The following is an 8,543-nucleotide window of genomic DNA, read 5'->3' as shown; positions in this document are numbered from 1 at the left end:
AAGAGAATCCTGGCTTCCTGATGCTTTGCCCATTTCTTTTCTGACTGGCTATGCGCTCAGGTCTGACCCTTGTTCTTGTAAGTTCTTAATTGTTACCCGGCCAGGGGGTGGATCCGTACTTTGAGCCTCCAACTGTAATGTTTTATTCTAGGACTTACTCCTTTCATCAGTTTGTATGTCCATACAAGTATACTGACTCGGTGTCTTGGGTTAAATTCTCCCATTAAGGCCAGTTGGTGTCCCAGTCAAGTTTTGAAAGCCCCGCCCTCCTGGGCCTGTTCCCTAATCTTCAACACAAGGAGCGGCTCTGGCCTTCTGATCGTCAAAGATAAAGTCCTCAGCACCTGCACTCCCGCGTGGCGGTTTTGGGGATCCTTCAGGGTCCCTCTGGAGATTCTGCCTTTCCCGGCCGCGGTGTCTTCAAATTCCAAGATTCCAGAGTCGTCCGTTCTACACTGGACAGAATCAGCAAAGGGAAAGCACCTCTGTGAGCCAAAGGGTCTCGGATCGGCCTCCGCGGACCACCCGGGGCGGCGGCGCTCCAGGATTGGGCTGGTGGAGGACCCGCCCGGAAGTGTCGAGCGGGCCGCCCCGGAAATGCCGGGACTTCCGGCCCGCGGGCGGCGGTGGCAGCGATTACGCTGCTCCGGCTCACTTGCAGACGCGAGTCCCGCGTCCGAGGGAAGCACGCGGGAGTCTGGCCGGCCGCCCCTCCGGCCGCGGACCCGACTCCCCAGTGCGGCCCGGTCTTTCCCACGGCCTCCCGAGATTTATGGAGCCGCCGTGACCACGTGCACCCCTGGTAGCTGTGGTGTAGCCCCCAGCCGACCCTCGGCCCGCCTTTCCGAACAGATGGGGAAACTGCGGAGGACTGGAAATACGCACTTGGGGCAGGCTTCCTCTTCCACCCGGGTGCCCGGGACGTTTCCTGGTGCGTGCGGATACACTTGGGCTGCAGCTTGGCCCGTGGGGCCGGTGCCCGGCTCTCGGCAGCCGCTTTCCCACCCGCGCGGCTTGCGGCGCTGTTCCTGCCTGGCCTGCAGTGCCCTGCGGCAGCGGCGAGTCGGGGCACCGGCCCCACCGGCTGCCCAGCCTGGGATCGGACACGCGACCTAGCAGATCAGCCCCTTGCTTGACACTGCGTTTTTTCTCCCGCCCCTCACTAGTTAGTGTGACAGCTATGGCAGTCTTTGCTTTTTCTTTGAGTAAGATAGCGTTTCTTTTACAAAAGAAGGGCAACGAAGAGGAGACCCGTAAGAGGAAGCTTACTGAAGCGCAGACTCTAATGCGTGGCAGCATTAGAGGAGCTGTTTTCTCTGCTTTCCAGAATTCTGTTACTAGAAAACTCCTTGTTCTGGGCCGGCTCCAGCTCAGTTGACACTGGCTGAGGCCAGTTCCTGACCTTTAGGCCTAAGGAGGTCTAAAGACCTGGGAGAGGGACGGGCGTGGCGTGGGGCGGGGGCGCGGATCAATGAGAAAGTGGCTGAGTTGGATGAAACCAGACAGCAGGAAGGGAAGGGAGAAGTATTTATTAAGTCATCGTAAACGTTTAGTCTCTTAGGGATGTTTTTTTTTTTTCCATTTTGAGGGCCTGTAGGTCTAAACCTGTGATGTGGCCAAATCACTTAATCTCTCTGTGCCTCTATTTCCTCATATGTAAATGAGGATAACAAAAGCACCTGCCTAGAATTGTTATCATGATTACATGAACGGTACCTGATAACAAAAGTTGTATCTAGATATTGTCATTATTTTTCTCCATACCTCTCTTAACTGGTCTGCTCTAATGATTCATTTGTTTATACAGTGATACATTCATAATTTCATGTGTTTAATTTTTTTTTTTCAGGTCCCAGCTCTTGCACAGTCAAGAAGTAATCTAGCAAGAAATAACAGCCCTGGGAGCCAAGGGAGGGAGAATCACCGTCTCCAACTCCTACCCAGGAACGCACCATTAAAATCTCAACTATAGGAACCCTTAATCCCACGAGAGGGTTGTAAGTATTAAACTTTGACATTCTGTAGTTTTCTGAAGATTCTACAATAAGGCACCTGAGAAGACTCTTTTTTTTTTAAGTTAATATAACAATATCAATGTAGGTGTGCTGTTACGAACCCTCAGCCGAATCTGCTTCAAAGTGAGGGTAGAACAAGAGGGCACCCGGCTCACCTGCCATTTCCACAGTATGTTATTGATAAAGAATTGTCTTTGCTGCCTGTTGTCTGAGACAAGCTGTATTGTTTTTTTATGTGTCTTTGACTCTGCTTAAGGTGGTTTTGTTATTTTACCTTGCAGGAATTTTGATTCTTTGTATTGATTTCAAATTTATCAATCTTTTCATTTATAGCCTCTGGATTTGGGCTTATAATTAGAAAGGCCTTCCTACTCTGAGGTTATTAAAGACTTCTCCCACATTTTCCTCTGGTACGTTTATAGTTTTCATTTATAACATTTGAAACTTTGATTTAGGGGCGCCCAGGTGGCTCAGGCGTTTGAGCATCCAACTTCGGCTCAGGTCATGATCTCGCAGTCTTTGAGTTCAAGCCCCACGTCGGGCTCTGTGCTGACAGCTCAGAGCCTGGAACCTGCTTCGGATTCTGTGTCTCCCTCTCTCTCTCTGCCCCTCCCCCGCTTATGCTTGGTGTCTCTCTCTCTCTCTCTCTCTCTCTCTCTCTCTCTCTCTCTGTCAAAAATAAATACACATTAAAAAAATTTTAAAAAATGTTTTAAAATAAATAAATAAAACTTTGATTTATTTGGAATATTGACCTGTATATAGACTGAGGAAGGAATCCAATTTAACATTTTTCCAGATGATTACCTAATTCTCACCATACATTTATTGAGGAGTCTACTCGTCTTTTTCTTACTGATTTAGTACCTTTTTTCTATGCTAAATTTCTCCCTCTGATTGCATCTATTTCTGGACTTTCTATTCTGTGCCGTTTGTCTGTCTCACCACTATCACACTGCCTCTCTGAGGCTTTGTAATATGTTTATGATCACTTAGGAAAAGTGCTCCTTCATTGCCCTCCTTTTCAGAGTTGTCCCAGGGAGTCTTGCTTGTTTACTTACTTGTCTATGTGAACGTTAAAATCTATTTACAAAAAAGTTGGTATTTTTTATTGGAATAGTATTAAATTTACAAATTAAGAAGTAGTTTCTGAGTGCAAAGTGGAGGGATTTTAGGACTGCAATCGATCTGGGTTCAAATTTCATGTCTCCTTTTTTTTTTTTTAAGCTTTCTGCTTTTTATTTATTTGCTTATTTTACCGTTTTTAAGATTTTATTTAAGTTGAAGTTAGCTAACATATAGTATAGTATTGGTTTCAGGAGTAGAATTCACTGATTCATCACTTACATGCAACCCAGTGCTCATCACAAGTGTCCTCCTTAATGCCCATCACCCATTTAGCCCATCCCCCCCTCCCCAAACCCCTCTAGCAACCCTCAGTTCTCAGTATTTAAGAGTCTCTCATGGGGGAGCCTGGTTCGCTCAGTTGGTTAGGTGTCTGACTTCAGCTCAGGTTATGATCTCACAGTTCGTGAGTTTGAGCCCCACATCTGGCTCTGTGCTGACAGCTCAGAGCCTGGAGCTTGCTTCAGACTGACTCTCTCTCTCTCTCTCTCTCTCTCTCTCTCTCTCTCTCTGCCCCTCCCCCGCTTGTGCTCTGTCTCTCTCAAAAATAAACATTAAAAAATTAAAAAAAAAATAGTCTCTCGTGGTTTGTCTCCCTCTCAGTTTTTATCCTATCTTTTTAAGTTTTGGGGGCTTTTTTGTTTATTTTGAGAGTGAGAGAGAGAGAGAGCATGGGCAGGGGAGCAGCAGAGGGAGAGAGAGAGAGAATTCCAAACAGGCTCCATGCTGTCACTGCAGAACCAGTTGCCAGCCTCAATCCCACAAACCAGGAGATCATGAGCTGACCCGAAAACAAGAGTTGGATGGTTAACCGACGAAAACACCCAAGCGCCCCATCTTACTTTCTTTTCCCTTCCCTTCCCCTGTGTTCATCTGTTTTGTTTCCTGAATTCCACATGTGGGTGAAATCATATGTGGTATTTGTCTTTCTCTGACTCCGTCTGCTTTATTAGTTGTCCAATCAAAAAATTTATCTGCCTTTCAGTTTTCTTACACATGAGAGGAGGAGCATAACGTTTTATTTGCGGAATTAAAGGCGATAAAAGGTGCAAAATACCTGGTTTGAAGTGAAAACCTTGTTTGTTGGCCAGCTCAGGGACCACTAAGGAAGAAGCCTCCGGGGCCCTAGAGCGGCCGCAAAGCGAGGGCAGCAGGGATCTGCGGAAGTCGACGGCTCCGCCCCTTCCGGCGCCGTACTCACCTCGGAAGTGCGGGTGTGGGGTCTGGTTTCGGAGCTGGGGGCCTGCTCGCTGCCTGGTCTCGGCTGGCCGCCACCCTGGCCTCCGCCTGCTTTCTCGCGCCCCTGCCGCTCTTCCTTTGCTCCCTTGCCCTGCCCCTCCCCTCCCCTTCCCCCTCCTGCCGCTCAGGCTTGCGGACTAACAGAGACTCTGGGGGAGGGGACCGCCCCGTCCTGGCCCCTGTATCCTCCCCTACCTCGTGTGTGTGTGTGTGTGTGTGTGTGTGTGTGTGTGTGTGTGTGTGCGTGCGCGAGAGAGAGAGAGAGAGAGAGAGAGAGAGAGAGAGAAGAGAGACACTCAGGGACACCTGGCAGTTTTATTGAGATGTTCCTGAGATCTTTTTGCCTCAAAGAAAAAAGCTAAATGAGCTACTCATGAAGATTCCTTTCTTTTGCTATTTTACACTTTTATTTATTTTTGGGAGCCAGCAGAGCATGAGAGGGGGAGGGGACAGAGAGAGAGAGAGGATGACACGGAATCTGAAGCAGGCTCCAGGTTCTGAGCTGTCAGCATAGAACCTGATGCGGGGCTCGAACTCATAAACTGAGATCATGACCTGAGCCGAAGTCAGATGCTTAACCGACTGAGCTCCTTAGGCGCCCCTCTTTTACTATTGTATTGCATTTTTCTGCCCCCTCCCAGACTCTTTTGCTTAAAAGATGACGGCACATGTCCTTCTTCTCACAGATTTCTTCAAAGTTAAAAGTGTTAACCCAGAGGTACCTGATGACAGCCCAGAAAGGTATTTTGTACATACCCGTAGCTATCCGGTATGAGGAAGCCCATTGAGGCAGCGGCAGGATAGGATCATTCCAGTTTGAGCGAGCTGCAGACCTAAAGGGGTTTGGGTAGGACTAGGGATTCTTCATATTTTCTTAATAAGAGCTGAGCAGCTTAGGCCACAGGCTTCCGTGGGTAACCATGTTTCCTGGGTTCTGGGCAGGAGTTCATGTGCATGTGACCCCTGCCCTGAGTGAGCCTTTTTCACTGTTGCTAAGGAGCGACTGTTCAGAGAAACGTGATAGAACATCACTGAGAAATGATTCAGCCCAGCCATGGAGGGTAGTGTCCATATGCCAGTGGGCCTGTGCCTGACTCGTGGGGAACTTCCACACCCCACCCCACAACAGGAGCAAGGAAATCAGAGGTTCAGAAAGGACACGTTTGTATGAAGAAACATTCAAAGATACAAGAAACTAATAAAAATTACCTATGGAAGTGGTAAACCGAGGGGGATCAGGGTGGAATGGAAACAAGACTTGTTTCTATATGTCGTTTTTTTTTTTTTCTTTAATGTTTGTTTATTTTTTGGGAGAGAGCACACAAGTGCACAAGAGTGGGGGCGGCGCAGAGAGGCAGGTACAGAGGATCCCAAGTGGCTTCCTGCTAACAGCAGAGAACCCTAAGAGGGTCAAACTTGTGAACCACGAGATCATGACCTGAGCCAAAGTTGGACACTTAATGGACTGAGCCATCCAAGTGCCCCTCTATATATCTTTTCCGAGGATTTTGATTTCTCTTTACTTTTTTTTTTTTCTTTGAGAGAGAGGGGCATGAACCATGAGATCATGACCTGAGCCAAAGTCAGATGCTTAACCACTGAGCCACCTAGGCGTCCTGACTCTTCAATTGTATATTATCTAGTCAAAAACATAGGCATACTTAAAAAAAATTTTTAATGCTTATTTATTTTTGAGAGAGAGAGAGAGACAGAGCACAAGTGGGGGAGAGGCAGAGAGAGGGAGACACAGAATCTGAAGCAGGCTCCAGGCTCTGAGCTGTCAGCACAGAGCCAGATGTGGGGCTCAAACACACGAACCATGAGATCATGACCCGACCCGAAGTCGGACGGTCAACTGAGCCACCCAGGCGTCCCAAACTTTTAAGTTTTTAAATTCAAGTTAATTAACATACAGTGTTACAATAGTTTCAGATGTGTAATACAACGACTCGACAGTTCTATACAGTATTCTGTGTGCTCATCATGACAAATGCGCTCCTTTATCCCCATCACCTATTTAACCCATCCTCCCACTCCCTTTCATCTGGTAACTATCTGTTCTCTGTAATTAAGAATCAGTTTCTTGATTTGTCTCTCTTTGTTTTCCCCTTTGTTCATTTGTTTCTTAAATTCCACATAGGCGTGAAATCGTATGGTATTTGTCTTTCTCTGTCTTATTTTGCTTAGCATAATACACTCTAGTTCCATCCACATCATTGACACTTGGGCTGCTTCCATATCCTGGCAATTGTCAATAATGCTGCAATAAATGTAGGGGTGCATGTATCCTTTTGAATTCGTATTTTTGTACTCTTTGGATAAATACGTAGTAGTGTAGTTGCTGGGTCTAAGGTAGTTCTATTTTTAACTTTTTGAGGAACCTAGACACTGTTTTCCAGAGTGGCTGCACCAGTTTGCATTCCCACCAGCAGTGCATGAGGGTTCCTCTTTCTCCACATCTTCACCAACACCTGCTATTTCTTGTGTTATTAATTATAGCCATTCTGACAGGTCAGAAGTGGTATTTCATCATGGTGGTTTGTTTTAATATTTTGTTTTTTTATTTTTTATTTTAATAAAAAGTTTTTTTAACATTTACTTATTTTTGAGACAGAGAGAGAGCATGAACAGGGGAGGGTCAGAGAAAGAGGGAGACAGAATCTGAAACAGGCTCCAGGCTCTGAGCTGTCAGCACAGAGCCCAATGAGGGGCTCGAACCCATGGACCCCGAGATCATGACCTGAGCCGAAGTCAGATGCTTAATCCACTGAGCCACCAGGCGCCCCATAATGTTTCTTTTTTTGAGAGAGAGACAGAGTGTGATCAGGGGAAGGGCAGAGAGTGACAGAGACACAGAATCAAAGGCAGGCTCCAGGCTCCGAGCTCTCAGCACAGAGCGTGATGTGGGGCTCAAACCCACAGACCACGAGATCATGACCTGAGTTGAAATCAGACGCTTAACCAACTGAGCCACCCAGGCTCCCTCATCATGGTTTTGATTTGTATTTCCCTGATGATGAGTGGTGTTGAGCATCTTTTCATGTGTCTGTTTGCCATCTGTATGTCTTCTTTGGAGAAGTGTCTGTTCATGTTTTCTGCCCATTTAAAAAAATTTTTTTTAATGTTTATCTTTTGAGAGAGACAGACAGAGCATGAGCAGGGGAGGGGCAGAGGGGAATGGAGACACAGAATCCGAAGAAGGATCCAGGCTCTGAGTTGTCAGCACAGAGCCAGACGTGGGGCTTGAACTCACAAACTGAGAGATCATGACCTGAGCTGAAGTTGGAGGCATAACCTACTGAACCACCCACGCGCCCCTCTGCCCATTTTTTAATTGGATTATTTGTTTTTTGGATGTTGAGTTTAAGTTCTTTATATTCTTAGGATACTAACCCTTTATCTGATATGTCATTTGGAAATATCTTCTCCCATTCCATTGGCTGCCTTTTAGTTTTGCTGATTGTTTCCTTTGCTGTGCATAAGCTTTTTATTTTGATGAGGTCCCTATAGTTCTATAGGAACTATAAGCCCCTATAGTTTTGCTTTTGTTTCCCTTGCCTCCGGAGACATACCTAGGAAGAAATTGCTATGGCTGATATCAAAGAGGTTACTGCTTATTTTCTTTACTAGGATTTTAACCATTTCCTGTCTCACATTGAGGTCTTTAATCCATTTTGAATTTATTCTGGTGTATGGTGTCAGAAAGTGGTCCAGTTTCTTTTTTTTTTTTTTTTTTTTTTTTTTTGCATGTTACTGTGCAGTTTTCCCAAGCATTTGTTGAAGAAACATTCTTTTTTCCACTGAATATTTTTTCCTGCTTTGTTGAAGATTAATTGATCATATAGTTGTGGGTTCATTTCTGGGATTTCTATTCTGCTCCATTGATCTATGTGTCTACTTTCTTGATCACTACAGCTTTGTAATGTAACTTGAAGTCCAGAATTGTGATGCTTCCAGCTTTGCTTTGCTTTTCAAGATTGCTTTGGCTTTCCGGGGTCTTTTGTGGATCCACACAAATTTTAGGATTGTTTATACTAGTTCTGTGAACAATGATATTGGTATTTTGGTAGGGATTGCATTAAATGTGTAGATTGCTTTGAGTAAGTAGACATTTTAAAAATATTTATTCTTCCAATCCATGAGCATGAAATATCTCTCTATTTC

The 8,543-nt window shown here is 45.7% G+C and overlaps 1 protein-coding gene across 5 annotated transcripts in view; it reads left to right on the top strand.

Annotated features, from left to right (window-relative positions):
* Window positions 1-626: 626 nt before the first annotated feature.
* Window positions 627-8,543, top strand: part of LOC125165706 (zinc finger protein with KRAB and SCAN domains 8-like) — a 30,912-nt gene continuing 22,995 nt past the window's right edge. For all 5 annotated transcript variants that reach the window (XM_047858909.1, XM_047858907.1, XM_047858906.1 and 2 more), the window contains exons 1-2: window positions 627-931; window positions 1,850-1,997. The gene's annotated coding sequence lies outside the window, so the exon portion shown is untranslated. The remainder of the gene's footprint in view (window positions 932-1,849; window positions 1,998-8,543) is intronic.

Source organism: Prionailurus viverrinus, chromosome B2 (genome assembly GCF_022837055.1).
Source record: "Prionailurus viverrinus isolate Anna chromosome B2, UM_Priviv_1.0, whole genome shotgun sequence".
NCBI classification, from domain to species: domain Eukaryota; kingdom Metazoa; phylum Chordata; class Mammalia; order Carnivora; family Felidae; genus Prionailurus; species Prionailurus viverrinus.
Note: the sequence above shows the minus strand (reverse complement) of the source record. Positions and strands in the feature narration are given on the sequence as shown.